This window comes from Somniosus microcephalus, chromosome 3 (assembly GCF_052327205.1).
Source record: "Somniosus microcephalus isolate GS21.2 chromosome 3, FLI_Smic_1.0, whole genome shotgun sequence".
Taxonomy (NCBI): Eukaryota; Metazoa; Chordata; class Chondrichthyes; order Squaliformes; family Somniosidae; genus Somniosus; species Somniosus microcephalus.
Window position 1 is genome coordinate 135,883,179 of NC_140989.1, and position 15,200 is coordinate 135,898,378.

At 46.4% G+C, this 15,200-nt stretch overlaps 1 protein-coding gene across 2 annotated transcripts in view; it reads right to left on the minus strand.

Moving 5' to 3' along the window:
* The window catches only part of macrod2 (mono-ADP ribosylhydrolase 2), a 1,321,175-nt gene that overhangs the window by 1,304,546 nt on the left and 1,429 nt on the right, over positions 1–15,200 (minus strand). The gene's annotated exons all lie outside the window — the stretch shown is intronic.

Consider the following 15,200-nt stretch of genomic DNA (forward strand, 5'->3'; position numbering starts at 1 on the left):
AATCGTTTTGTTTTTCCTCGACGCCGCTCGGTTTTCAACCCCCGGCTGCGCCCTGTGCGCTTCACCCTCTGTCTTACCCCATCGACGCTGCTCGGCTTTCTCTCCGTCGGTCGGCTCCAGCCGCCGCTCTCCGGGAAGGGTCTGCGCTGTACCTGTCGTCAGTCTATTGCTGATCGTCGTGGCAGGGGAACCAAGCCCGGCTCTCCACAGCCTCCCCTGTGATGTTCACTCTCTGCCAGACGACTGGGCGGTTGCTCGTGGTCGACGCCCGTGTTTCTGGCCTTGACTTTCTTCCACCGCCCTCCCGGAGCGAATCCTCGAAGGGAAATGCAGAGTTGCAGGTAGATTCGAATCGACACTCGTCGCCACTGTTAGATCCGTGATTCCGAGAGTATGATGTTTTTCAATAACCACACGGAGGCTGTAACTTAACAATCAACAGGTGTTTACTGGAGGAGGGTAGTCTCAAGACTAGGGTACAGAGGCAGGCTCAAGGCTTATATACAGGTGTGGTCACTGCCGGTACTACAGTATACAGGAGCTGTAAAAGTAGTTCTCTCAAAAGGTACATACACTACACTTTTCATGATTAAAATATTTTGTCACGGCTTCTCTGTTAGAAATGCTGCTATGACACAATGAAATTAATGGGCCAACACTTTTGATCTACGCAAAGATGTTCTGTGTCCCAGGCTGCAACACACAAGTAATCTACAGGATAAGCCAACTGGTTTGGACTAACTTCACAAACCCAAAACCACAGGTTTGAGATCACTCAAGCTAGGTCACGACAAGAGTCAGAAAATCTCCATCAAAGCACGTCTGCACAAAATACAAAAAAACACATTTACTCATTCCATAGCAGAATATATATTCAATGCAGAGGGTCAGGCAATAACAAGTCTCAGTTCAAGAGAGATAAATCCATGCAGTGAGACAAGGACTCGAAGAGGCGATATCGTAGAATTAGCACGAGTACTTTATTAACAAACAGAGTAACATACATCATGCCTGCATCCAGGCATTTCACCTTTGCTGTCTTGACAGGAAGCAAACCTGACCTTAGCAGCAGCATTGGCTACAGCACCACCTGGTGGATAACCTTAACCATAACATCCCAGATTACTATAGTATGAGAACTTGTGACCGATAAAATGAGAGGTGGGGTTGAATTAAAGAGAGAGAAGTTAACAAAATGTAAAATCCATTGCTTGTAGGAAAAACTAAAATCGAAAAAGAATAGGAAGAACAGGATCAGGATTTACTATTTATGTCGAGAGTTTTATTTATGATGCAGTTTAGCTCAGGAACTATCCTACATATACTGATTCACTTTAATAAACTGTCACAGCCAGTGCTAACATGAGTATAATGCAGAGCTGCCAAGATATAATATTCATTGTCAATCATTTAAAAAAGATAACTAAGCTAGAAAAGGCACATTTGTAAACTTGTGAATGCCAAAGTAGCATAACTTTATTATTTTGTTGTAATGACCACACGTTATCAAGCCACAAAAGCAGAAAGAAATCCCTTTCGTCTGTGTTTCATTGAGCTAAATATCTAGAAATTATATCCGTTAAATTAACTTCGATCTATAAAACCTTTAATGTTGCTGGCCACAAAATCCAAGAGAATAATCCCTTTTTATCTTTTGCTGAGCTAGACAGAAGTCTTGAAAAAAATCAGGTATCATTTTCCCTTTATCTACATATTCATCCATCTAATTTTTAAGTCATCGACCAGAAGCCTGGAGAAAGCAGAATTCTACTGTTTCAGTTATTTTGCTTGTGCATTATGTTCAATACAATTTCAACAGTCTTCAGCCTGGTACCAATAATAATTTAAGTTTGAAAGAATTAACCCTCAAGTTCAACCTTTAATTTGAGCTTCTCCTGCGTATATACTTCAATACATACATATATATATATAATATAACATATATATTATATATATATATATATATATAATATATATATATATATTATATAGCACTCATGCTGCACATCATATGATGTCCATTAAGTACCCCTTGAGATTGCTGCACATTGCTTCATCCCAGACACTACAAATATCCATTCAGTACATGAAGTATATGTTAATAAGCATTTGGTCTGGAAGGCCATACAAAATAAATGCCATCAACAAATTCTGCATTAAACATCAAAATCCCCACTATTTAAATATGAAGATCCAGAGCATCACTCACCCATGCTGTTAGTGACCCAAGATGGGACTTGTGTACCAGTGCCATCAACTTTTTCTGGGCCAGTGGACAAGTTCAAAGTGCAACCTTTACACCATCTATTTTCAAATTGGAGTTCATAGGATCATCGGATTGCTGTTTGTTCATGGACAGACCTAATGTGAGCACAGTGTTTCAAGGATTCCACATTCCAGATTTCTTCTGCATTCGCCACTTCGTAGCACATTGACTCAGTGACTCAGTTGCCGTAAAATACATCATCTGCACCAATAGAACGGTTTTCCTTTTGGTTAGCTGACACGGTCTTCAGGAATTTAGAACACAGAGCCCTTGAGAATGTGTTAATAGTTAAAAGGGCCCCCTTACACAGAAATTATTTATAAACACTTATTTTACACTGGGGGACTACATTTTATTTTGGGGTGGGGTGGAGTGGAGGTGTGATGGGGAGAATCTTAGTGGTGGTGAATAGAGCACTTGTCCACTCTTGGCACCCAGTGTCAGCATCAAACACTCCCAGGTCAGGAGCAGCACAGGTTAGATACAGAGTAAAGCTCTGTGCTCTGCCACAATTGACCACCACTGTCAGTAGAACACCCCCTTGCACTAAAATATATTTTTTCTATTTCCCACACCAAACATTTAGGTGGCATCTTTGAACAAGATTGTCAGCAATGGGAAGTTTTGCATTGTGAGTTCTCACCCTAGGTTGAGCCTGCATAGGTTCATTTTCCATTGGATACTTCCCAGGAGATGGAGATAGACATACTTCATGTGATCAATGTGGCTGGATTTAAATCCACTACAGTATGCTGACTCATTGTGCCTTTTACCCAGCGTGTTATTTCCCTGAATTACCATTACCCTACAAACCCCCATCGCTCTTTAATTGTAAAGATTTTGCTAAACAATATATCCATATCTACCAGTTTGTTAAATCAGCTGTTGTCTGCCCGACTGAAAATGAATGGAAAGGTGAAATTAAAAACATAAAAGTTTACACATTATCTGGATTTGTAATTATACCATTAAACTGGGCTTTCATTTTCTTCTGTTGTGTTCTCTCTCAATCAAATTTATATTTTCAATTAAACATATTCCTTGGAAGCAAATATTGAAATTGCAGTTCAGTGCTCCAGCGATTTGTGTTGTAAAAAGGCATGTGATTATCCCTCACCCTGCAACAATATTTTTTTTCCCCGAACAAGAGACTGCGCGCAATTCATTTGCAACAAACCTGCAGCTGCAAACAAAAATAGTCTTGCAAGACATATTAAGAGAGAGCAAAACTCTATTCCTTTGTAATAATGTCCTTCAAAATTGTAACCTGTTGAATTGATGGGCCCTGGGCACTCCTTGACCACCTGTACATGTATAGATCATCAGCACCACATTCCAGACAAGATTCAAAAACCTTTAATTCACAGATTTCACTTCTTCCATCCTTTTCTGCCTATGACTATTTCATTGTGGCCCTTTTAACACAACTGCTTTCTTAGGAAACTAATGGATTCTGTGTGTTCAACTGATAATACAATGTTAGATATTATGCAACGTAAAAACATGATGGTTTTATTTGACTTCGTTACCCCAAAAGGGTGACTATGCCTATACCATTTGCTGCATATTGGTGTGAAATTTTGCAGATAAAATGTTTCTATAAAAAGGAGTGATCATAAAAATTTATAACCTGAATAATGACAAATACTTCAAATGTCCCCATTTTTTTTTTTAAAAGATCTCATGCCCAGTGACAAATGGTTACGTGATCATTTTACACACGAAGTGGCAAGACCAGAAGGAGTGGACCCGAGCTGGAACGGATCGAGAGCTGAGCTGGGATAAAGAGCGCGGAGAGAGCAGGTCCGAGACCAGAAGGAACGGACCCGAGTGGGAACTGAGGGAGAGCTGAGCAACTCAACACAGGCAGAATTTGAAAGAGTGACGTCAGAGTGAAAAACCTGAAGTGACATTAACACAGGGGAAGGAGCTGATTGGTGAGTAGCTGGTGAGTGGTTTTTTTTAAGTTTTAAATTTATTTCTGCTAAGTTCTGCTAAAGAGCATGGTCGGAGAGGGGCTCTTCAAGTTAGGGGCTGGGATTAAATAGCTGTTTAGGGATAAAGCACGAGCTTGGAAATTACTAACTGTTAATACTACATTAAATTAGTAACTGTTAACAATATTATTAAAAAATAACAGAAAATGCTGGAAATACTCAGCAGGCCAGGCAGCATCCGTGGAGAGAGAAACAGAGTTAACGTTTCAGGTCTGGGACCCTTCATCAGAACTGGAAAAAGCTGGAGATGTAACAGATATTAAGCAGGTGCAGAGACAGGGAGGAGGTTAGATGGGGAGGAAGGAATTGAAAGAACATCCTGTACTTTTGTAAGAGGCAGGAAAGATAAAATGTTGCAAATGGGAGTGGCAAAAATCATACTGCATGAAAAATGGGGGCAGGGATAATTATCTGAAATTGTTGAACTCAATGTCGAGTCCGGCAGGCTACAAAGGGCCTAATCAAAAGATGAGGTGCTGTTCCTCGAGCTTACGTTGAGCTTCATTGGAACAATGTAATAGGCCGAGGACAGAGAGATCAGAGCGGGAGTGAAGCGGTGAATTAAAACAACAGGCGACCGGAAGCTCAATGTTGTTATTTCAGATTTCCAGCATTCGCAGTATTTTGCTATTATATTAATAACTTGAATTAGGTACATCTTAGTCTTTAGTTTTTGTAAAGTTTGTTAATAGTCAAATAAATAAAGGCATAGCAGGGCAGCTCAGTCCTGCAGAATGCACTTCCCATGTCCTGGACAATCACGTGTGCAGGAAGTGTACTCAGCTGGAGCAGCTCGAGCTCCGGGTTTCCAAGCTTGAGCAGCAACTGGTGTCACTGCAGTGCATCCGTGAGGCTAAGAGCTACCTGGATAGCATGTTTCAGGAGATGGTCATCCCGCAGCACACGAGTGTGCAGGCAGAAAGGGAATGGGTGACCATCGGACAGACTAGAAAGACCAGGCAGGTAGTGTAGGAGTCTCCAGAGTGCATCTCGATCGCCAACCAGTATTCAGCACATGGTGAGGGCGATGGTTCCTCTGGGGAGTACAGCCAGAGCCAAGTCCACGGCACCATGGGTGGCTCAGCTGCACAGGGGTTGGGGTGGGGGGGGGGGGTGGGGGGAAGATACGGAAACCAATAGTGATAGAAGATTTGATAGTTGGGGAAACAGACAGGCGTTTTTGCGGCTGCAGACGCGATTCCAGAATGGTATGTTGCCTCCTTGGTGCAGGGTTAAGGACGTCACTGAGCGGCTGCAGAACATTCTGAAGGAGGAGGGTGACCAGCCAGAGGTCGTAGTCCATATCGGTACCAATGACAAAGGCAGAGAGGGATGAGGTCCTGCAGGCAGACTATAGGGGGAGCTGGGACCTGTACAGGCCGGATGCGTTGCACCTCCACAGAGCTGGGACCAATGTCCTTTGCTGGTGCTGTTGGGGAGGGTTTAAACGAAGTTAGAAGGGGGATGGGCACCATGATGTAGCATTAGAAAGTTAAACAAAGTGCGCAAAGGGTGGGGAGCGACAGGTAGCACTAGAGTAAGAAATAGTCCGGTATTTGGTGGGGTCAGACTAAGTGAATACAAGGAGGTCTAAGATGGGTTTACAGTGCATGCGTGTGAATGCTCGAAGCGTGGTAAATAAGGTTGGTGAGCTGCAAGCACACTTAGACACATGGGAATATGATGTCATGGCGATAACGGAGACCTGGCTCAAAAAAGTGCAGGATTGGGTACTAAATATTCCTGGATATAAGGTGTTCAGGAAAGATAGGGAAGGGAAGAAAGGAGATGGGGTGGCAGCATTGATTAAGGAGAATATTACAGTGCTGGAGAGAGAGAGGATGTCCTGGAGGGGTCAAGGATAGAATCCATTTGGTTAGAATTGAGAAACAATAGAGGTGCCATTACACTACTAGGCGTATTCTATAGGCCACCAAATAGTGGGAAAGATATAGAGGAGCAAAATTACAAAGGTGCAAGAGCTATAGAATAGTGATAATGGGGGACTTCAACTATCCTAATATAGACTGGGATAGTAATAGTGTAAAGGGCAAAGAGGGGGAACTTTCTTGATCAGTCCGTTTCCAGCCCAACAAGGAAGGAGGCATTGCTGGGTCTGGTTCTGGGAATGAGGTGGGTCAAGTAGAGCAAGTGTCAGTTGGGGAACATTGAGGCAACAGTGATCATGGTATCATAAGGTTTAGACTAACTATGGAAAAGGACAGGGAGCAACCTGGAGTAAAAATACTTAGAGGAAGGCCAATGCAGTGGGTTGAGAATGATTCCAATGTACTCGGGCCAGATCCAAAGATCGGCAGGCAAAACTGTAATGAACAATAGGCTGCCTTTAAAGAGGAGATGGTTCGGGTACAGTCGAGGTATATTTCCACGAGGGGGAAAGGTAGGGCAACCAAAACCAGAGCTCTGTGGATGACGAAAGAGATAGCGACTAAGATGAAGCAGAAGAAGAGCACCTATGACAGATGTCAGGTCGAGAAACGTGGCTGTCTACACGGGCAGGGCTTGCTTATCTGTATGAAGATATAACTAACACGATAAGCAGATGTCTGTAACCATGCTGTGACTACCAGAAATATTTTAGTTAGCAAGACTGGTGTCTTGGACAACTGCAATAAAAGGGTTTTGTTTTTTTAATATTAAATTTGTGGCTCGCCAAAGGTGTTTCCCCATATACATTGCATATACTGTATCTTAATTCCGGACTACAACAACAACTTGCATTTTAATAGCACCTTTAACATAGATGTTCCAAACATTTTACAGAGGATGGGGAAAAAAGATAAATAGAATAGATTAAGAAATGAACAGACACAGGAGGAAACACTAGGAACGGTGCTTGGTCAATAAAGTGGGTATTAAGGAGGTTTTTGGGGGTGGGGAGAGAAATGGAGAGGTCGCGGCATTTCGGGAGGGAGTTTCAAATCATCCTCACACCACGCGCCATTGGTACACAGAATTTTCAAGTTTGTTTCTCCTTTCTAATGCTACATCCTGGTGCCCATCCCCCTGCCAACTTAATTTAACAGCACTAGCAAACCTCCTCGCGAGGATATTGGTACCGGCTTTGTTGAGGTGCAACTCGTCCGCCCTGTATAGGTCCCACCTCCCATAGAACCGGCCCCAATTCCCCAGGAATCTGAAGTCCTCCCTCTTGCACCATCTCTCCAGCCACACAATTATCTGCTCTATCCTCCTATTTCTATACTTGATGCGCTATCAATTACTCATAAAAGACTGAGAGTTAAGAGAGTAACTAAAGGCTTTTATTAGCAAAGAACAGAGCATGCCTCTCGTGGTTGACTGGGTTCCAAGAAGGCAGGGGGCTGCAGGTCAATCACCTTTATACCTGGGCCTGTGTGGGTGGAGCCAGCCGAGACGTGCTGAGGCATGCATAGGTACAACAGTGTGTAACAACAACAACAACAACCAGTGGTTTACCACATTCACCCCTTGTTTAAAATTGAGTCCGGCGGGGTGAAGTGTACTAAAGGTTCGTGTAAGTAAGTCTATCAGGTGGCCTTGTATGCCGTCCTGATCGTCGTGGTGGCGGCGGTGATGGTGCAGCATCCAACGTTGAATCTGGCGTCTCATTGAGTGGTTGGGTGGTCAATGACGGGTCCTGGGGCTGCGGCATGCCGTCTAGCGGGGTTGGGTTGTGGGTAGTGGTGGATGGCAATGGTAGTGTTTCAGGGGCACCCAAAGGTGCGAGATCTCGTGTGGGGGCTGTGTCCTCCCGCCCGTCCGGGTACGCTACGTAAGCGTACTGGGGGTAGGCGTGGGTAGTGGTGGATGGCGAGGGGGGGGTTTCGGGAGCACCCGAAGGTGCGCGGTCTCGTATGGAGACTGTGTCCTCCCGCCCGTCCGGGTAGACCACGTAAGCATACTGAGGGTTGGCATGGAGGAGGCTCACCCTCTCGACCAGGGGGTCCGTCTTATGGGACCTCACATGCTTCCGCAGTAGGGCGGGTCCTGGAGAAGTCAGCCATGTCGGTAACGAGATCCCCGATGTGGACTTCCTGGGGAAGGAGAACATTCTCTCGTGAGGGGTAGCATTGGTGGCTGTACAGAGCAGTGACCGAATGGAATGGAGCGCCGCAGGGAGGACTTCCTGCCAGCGAGAGGTCGGAAGGCCCTTAGATTTCAAGTTTAAAAGGACTGCCTTCCAGACCGTCGCATTCTCCCTTTCCACCTGGCCATTCCCCCGGGGGTTGTAGCTGGTGGTCCTGCTTGTAGCGATACCTCTCGAGAGCAGGTACTGCCGGAGTTCGTCGCTCATAAAGGATGAGCCCCTGTCGCTATGAATATAGCTAGGGAAACCGAACAAGGCGAAGAGGTCATTCAGACATTTAATGACCGTGGTACTGGTCATGTCTGAGCAAGGGATAGCAAACGGGAAACGGGAGTACTCATCAATTATGTTGAGGAAGTACACATTGCGGTTGGAGGGGGGGAGGGGCCCTTTAAAATCGACGCTCAGCCGTTCAAAGGGGCGCGTGGCTTTGATCAGGCTTGCTCTGTCTGGCCTATAAAAATGCGGTTTGCACTCGGCACAGATTTGGCAGTTCCTGGTCATGGTCCTGACCTCCTCGATGGAGTAGGGCAGGTTACGGGATTTGATGAAGTGAAAAAACCTGGTGACCCCCGCGTGGCAGAGGTCATTGTGGAGGGTCTTCAGTCTATCGACCTGCGCGTTGGCGCATGTACCACGTGATAGGGCATCTGGGGGCTCATTGAGTTTCCCGGGCCGGTACAAGATATCGTAATTGTAGGTGGAGAGTTCAATTCTCCACCTCAAGATCTTGTCGTTCTTGATTTTGCCCCTCTGATTATTATTAAACATAAAAGCTACTGAACGCTGGTCAGTGAGCAGGGTAAATCGTTTTCCGGCCAGGTAATGCCTCCAATGTCGCACAGCTTCCACAATGGCCTGGGCCTCCTTTTCGACAGAGGAGTGTCGAATCTCGGGGCCCTGGAGGGTCCTTGAGAAAAAGGCCACGGGTCTCCCCGCCTGGTTAAGGGTTGCAGCTAGGGCAAAGTCGGATGCGTCGCTCTCCACTTGGAAAGGGATGGACTCATCCACTGCGTGCATTGTGGCCTTCGCAATATCTCCTTTTATGAGAGTGAAGGCTGCACAAGCCTCTGCTGTCAGGGGGAAGGAGGTGGACTTGATGAGGGGTCTGGCTTTGTCCGCATAGTTGGGCACCCACTGAGCATAGTAAGAGAAAAACCCTAGGCTTCTCTTCAGTGCTTTTTGGCAGTGGGGGAGGGGGAGCTCCATAAGGGGGCGCATCCTGTCAGGGTCGGGGCCGATGACTCCGTTCTCCACTACACAGCCAAGAATGGCAAGGCGCTTGGTACGAAACATACATTTGTCCTTGTTGTATGTTAGGTTCAGCCGCTGGGCCGTACGGAGGAATTTCTCTAGATTATCATGGTCCTGCTGGTCGCGGCCGCAGATGGTGACGTTGTCTAGATAGGGGAAAGTGGCCTGGAGCACGTTCTGGTCGACCATCCGGTCCATCTCCCGTTGGAAGACTAAAACCCCGTTGGTGACGCCGAAGGGAACTCTGAGGAAGTGGTAGAGATGACCGTCAGCTTCAAAAGCTGTGTACTGGCGGTCCGCAGCCCTGATGGGGAGCTGGTGGTATGCCGACTTCAGATCAATCGTCGAGAACACCCGGTATTGTGCTATCTGATTGACCATGTCAGATATGCAGGGGAGTGGGTATGCATCTAGCTGGGTGCAGCGATTGATCGTCTGGCTGTAGTCAATAACTAGGCGCTGTTTTTCGCCAGTCTTCACTACCACCACTTGTGCTCGCCATGGGCTGGTGCTACTTTCAATAATCCCTTCCTTCAGGAGTCTTGCTACCTTGGATTTAATGAAGCTCCTATTCCCCGGCACTGTAACGCCTGCTTTTGGTAGCGATGGGCTTACAGTCGCGGGTGAGATTAGCGAGCAAGGAGGGGGGGGGGGGGACCTTTAAGGGTGGAGAGGCTGCAAATGTTGCGCGGCGGGCGATTTAAAAGCTGCTGGCTGCAGACTGTGAGTGGGGGGAGGGGTCCGTCATACGCTAATGTGACACTCTTAAGGTTGCACTGAAAATCCAACCCCAGTAGAACGGCAGCGCAAAGATGGGGCAGGACCAGGAGTTTAAAATTTTTGTATTCTGTGCCCCTTACTGAAAGGGTCACTACACAGTAGCCACCGACGTCCGCTGACTGGGCTTTGGAAGCCAAAGAGATCCGATGTCGCGTCGGCAGGACCGGGAGAGAGTAACTCTGCACCGTGTCGGGGTGGATAAAGCTTTCCGTGCTCCCGCTGTCAAAAAGGCAGGTAGTGGCGCGGCCATTTACCTTAATGTCCATCATGGACCTGGACAGTTGATGAGGGAGAGATTGGTCCAGCGTCACGGAGGCCAGCGTATGGTCGAGCGAGTCGATGTGGTCGTCAGATGAGGCGGTGGTTGATGCCGGGTCCCCCGTGGTTGAAGTTGGAGACGTCTGAGATGGCGGACAAAATGGCGGCGCCCATGGTCCCGATCCCCACGCGGCTGGGGGAGTCCAAGATGGCGGACAAGATGGCTGCCCCCACGGTTCGCACGCGGCGCTGCTGGCGTTAGCGGTTTTACCTTTGCAGGCACTGACATAGTGTCCTTTCTTCCCGCAGCCGGAGCAGGTAGCGTTTCTCGCCGGGCAGCGTGCTCTGGGGTGTTTTGCCTGGCCACAAAAATAACATTTCTGTGCCTTGGACATCGCAGCAGCAGTTGAAGGTGGCGGTCCCATGACCCAAGGTTGTGGCGTCCACGTTGCGGAGCGGTTAGGGGAGAAGGCGTCCATATTCCTGTGGGCCGCGTCGAGCGAGAGCGCGAGGGACACTGCCTTTCTCGGGTCCATTTCTCCCTTTTCCAACAGTCTCTGCCGGGAGTAGTCGGACCTTAGACCCGCAACGAAAGCATCTCAGATCAGTCCCTCCGTGTGTGCTGCGGCTGATGCTTCTTTGCAGTCGCAGTCTCGGCCGAGTATCCGTAGTGCCCGTAGGAAGGCCTCCACCGATTCCCCGGGCTGCTGTCTGCGGGATCTTAAGAGGTGCCAGGCATAGACCGTATTTACCGGGCGTGCGTATTGCCCTTTTAGCAGACCGATAGCCGCCGCGTAGGTCGTCGTATCCTGGATTATTGTATAAACTTGGTGGCTCACCTTTGAGGCCAGGATTTCCAACTTGTTTTCGTCCAGGGTCACAGTTGAGGCTTGCAGGTAGGCCTCGAAGCAACGCAGCCAATGCGCGAATTTGGTAGCCGAACCCGCTTCTTGGGGGTCTAGGTCCAGGCATGTTGGTCTGAGGGCTCGCAGCAGCTCCTGTTGCTCAGCGTTTGGTGCAGCAGCCTGCTGTTCAGCGTTCGGTGCAGCAGCCTGCTGTTCAGCAAATGTCGACATTTTGTTTTTGCTAATAAAATTGATGCGCTATCAATTACTCATAAAAGACTGTGTGGGTGGAGCCAGCCGAGACATGTTGAGGCATGCATAGGTACAACAGTGTGTAACAACAACAAAACAACAACAGTGGTTTACCACAATACTCATTCGCACGTGGCACCGGGAGTAATCCAGAGATTACTACCTTTTGAGGTCCTGCTTTTTAATCGCTTTCCCAGCTGCCTGAAATCTGCCTGCAGGCCCTCATCCCATTTTCTACCTATGTCTTTGGTACTGATATGGACCATGACCTCTGGCTGGTCACCCTTCTCACTCAGAATGTTCAGCAGCCGCTCGGTGATATCCTTAACCCTGGCACCAGGGAAGCAACTTACCATCCTGGAGTCATGTCTGTGGCCGCAGAAACACCTGTCTACTCCTCGAACTATCGAATCCCCTACCACTATTGCTCCAAAACCTGGAGCTTGAGCTCCTCCAGCTGACGACACTTCCTGCACATGTGGTTGTCCAGGACATGGGAAGCGTCCTGGAGTTCGCACATGGCACAAGATGTGCATTCCACAGGACCGAGGTGCCCTGCCTCTACTTAACAGACTATAAAGTAACTTAACAGAAATAAACTGAAAACTAAAAAAAACACCAGCTACTCACCAATCAGCTCCTTCCGTTGTGCTGATGTCACTTCCTTTGCTCCCCGACGCTCGCGCTCCCTCTGGGCTCTACCTTTATCTGCGGTCGCTCATCTCGCTCTCCCGCAGATTAACTTTGGGACCTTGGGTTATGTGGCTCCACTCCTCCTTTTCAGTCAGACATTTCAACCGCCTTACTCCTCTCCACCAAATTCCTGCGCTCACCAAATTCCTCCACTCTGTTTTCGTTCTCCCAGCTCTGTCCTTTTTTGAGCCAGGTCTCAGTTATCGTCATGACATCATATTCCCATGTGGCTATTTGCGCCTGCAGCTCACCAACCTTATTTACCATGCTTTGTGCATTTACACACATGCACTGTAAACCTTAGTCTGACCCCACCTAATATCTTACTATTTCTTCCTCTAGTGCTATCTGTCTCTCCCAATCCTTTGCGCACTTTGTTTCTGCCTTCTCATACTCCATCCTGGTGCCCATCCCTCCTGGTGCCCATTGGGGTCAGGCAGCTGGAAACTCTGCCACCACTGGTACCGGAGGGAGGGGTGGATGCACAAAAGGCCAGAGCCAGAGGTCATAAGGGTGCAGGAGGGAGAAGGCTGGAGGACAGAAAGGAGCAAGACCACAGAGGGATTCGATAAGGCTTATAAATTCAATTTGTTGAGGGACAGGAAGCCAATATAGGTCAGCGAGGATAATGCTCAACGAGGATTCAGGGTCAAAGTACAAACTGATTAGGAATGTTGACTTCTCCAGAACTTCAGAAAAATACATGGCAACACAAATGGCACAATGAAAATATGCATCCATTGGTTGGGGGAGGGGGGGGCGGAGAAGAGAAATTGCTTCCGTAAAACCCACCTCTCTCTCCCAAACAATAACCCAGGTCGGAAAGATTCATATTGCTGCGGCTTCCTTTAAAATACAACACAGAATAATTTTCCGTATCCCTGGAATCTACAACTGCATTTCACATTTCTTAAAATTAAAAAGTTACTAAAACTTCACACATTGTACAAACAGCAACGTGACTTCCAACAAGTCTATAATCTTTAATCATTTTACAATTCATAGTTCCAGTCGCCAAATGGCTCAACCAGTTTTTCTCGGTTCAGTTTGATGCAGAGACAGTAACCTTGCCAAAAGGGAAACTTCATCACCCTCGATTAGAGATGAGGTGCGCATGTGGACAACTTGTGAAGATACGTTAGTCTTAGCCGTGATGCCCAGTGCAGCAACATTTATCGTCAACACTCACCGTCAAAGCTCATATATGAACCCAAAGGGCACCCAGCACCATCGGAACCATGCCCAGCAAGGCGTCAATACCTTTAGGAGAGGCAGGGAGGAGAAAATATTGCCAAAGAAATCTGGCAAAATAAAACATTCATGGCTCCGCGGTCAGGTTTCTTCACAACATAAATGCTACAATTGGGAGTCATCTTTCTCTTGGTTGGAACAACCTCTGCAGCTAATTTATCTTCTCTCTTCACCTTTTTAAATAAGGTGAATTGTGTGTGCTCATGAAGATATGGAATGTGCGCGCTAAGGAATGGAACTCTTTTCAGTGTCAACATCAAGCAGTTCCAAATCAGGTATCTCACGTAAAAAAAAAAGTAATATTCTTTCTAAAATATCTCAACAACGTGTTTTAACACCAGTCTCAGAAGAGGATCTTAACTGCACAAGTGTGAAATTCAATTTCCCTACAGCAAACATTCATATTGCCTCTCAATGAGAAATCTGAATTAGTGCAGTTTGTGCTGTGGCCTCTTATTCATAGGACTTGGATCAACACTGGCCAAACTCATTTCAGAAAGGAGTCTTACAGCCACCAAACAGAATTGACTTTCAGCTCATCAATATGGATTGATCTCTGGAGGTAAAAGAGTATGCAAACCTAGCATGACATCAAGGTTGTGTTCTGTGTCCAGTTTCTGGGCCAACGCTTTCAACTTCCAGAACAGTAGGCAGTCAGGCCTGGCTAAAGCAAGTGTTGGCAGAGCCAAGATCAGACAGAGGAGAAAACTGAACTCAGTGGTACACTCAGTATTATAGTCACTAATTTGTTGTGATGGCTATGAACAGAATTTTATAACACTCAGTGAGGTAATAAGACTATAAGTAAATTGTATTAAAGCAGTCACTGTATCATAGAGATGACAAGGTATTCAGCACTTTTAAAATTGCAAACTAAAAATCTGCAACATGCCAGCAGGAAAGATGCAATTTATAAGTGTAATTTACAACATCACAATAGTCTTGTACCTGCAAGTAATTCCCTACGCTATGATGCTAACAATTTTCACTCCCTAGTCAGCACCAACTCATCATTAAGCAAGATTGTTTACAATTGTTACCATATTATTGTTTACAACTGCTACTGTAATATTTTAGTAACAGGCACCAAAGAAAATATATAAATTATATTTGGTAAAATAACATGTTTCACATCTGAATGGCCGATTCCTGTTTCTATATTTCAAAGGTAAAACATTCTGATTGACATATGTATAAGAGTGTTGTAAGTCAGCAAAACAGATATGAATTCCCAGTAACAACTCTCTTTGCCGATCATCTGAGCCTGTTATGTCCTTGCTTCGTGTCGTAATGTTGACAGACATCCCTTCCTTCCAGCCACAGATTGTGGAACAACACACCAAAAAAAACCAAACAAACATTCAGTGGCCATAATTAAGGCAGCAACCAGAGATACAAACTTAGATAGGAAAATTCTGCAAAAAGTAAAAAACCTGTGCATCCTAATAGAGGAAAAGTTAAATATTTTACTATGTATACAAGGCTGTAACATTCGTCTGTGTTGTTGTCTTCTA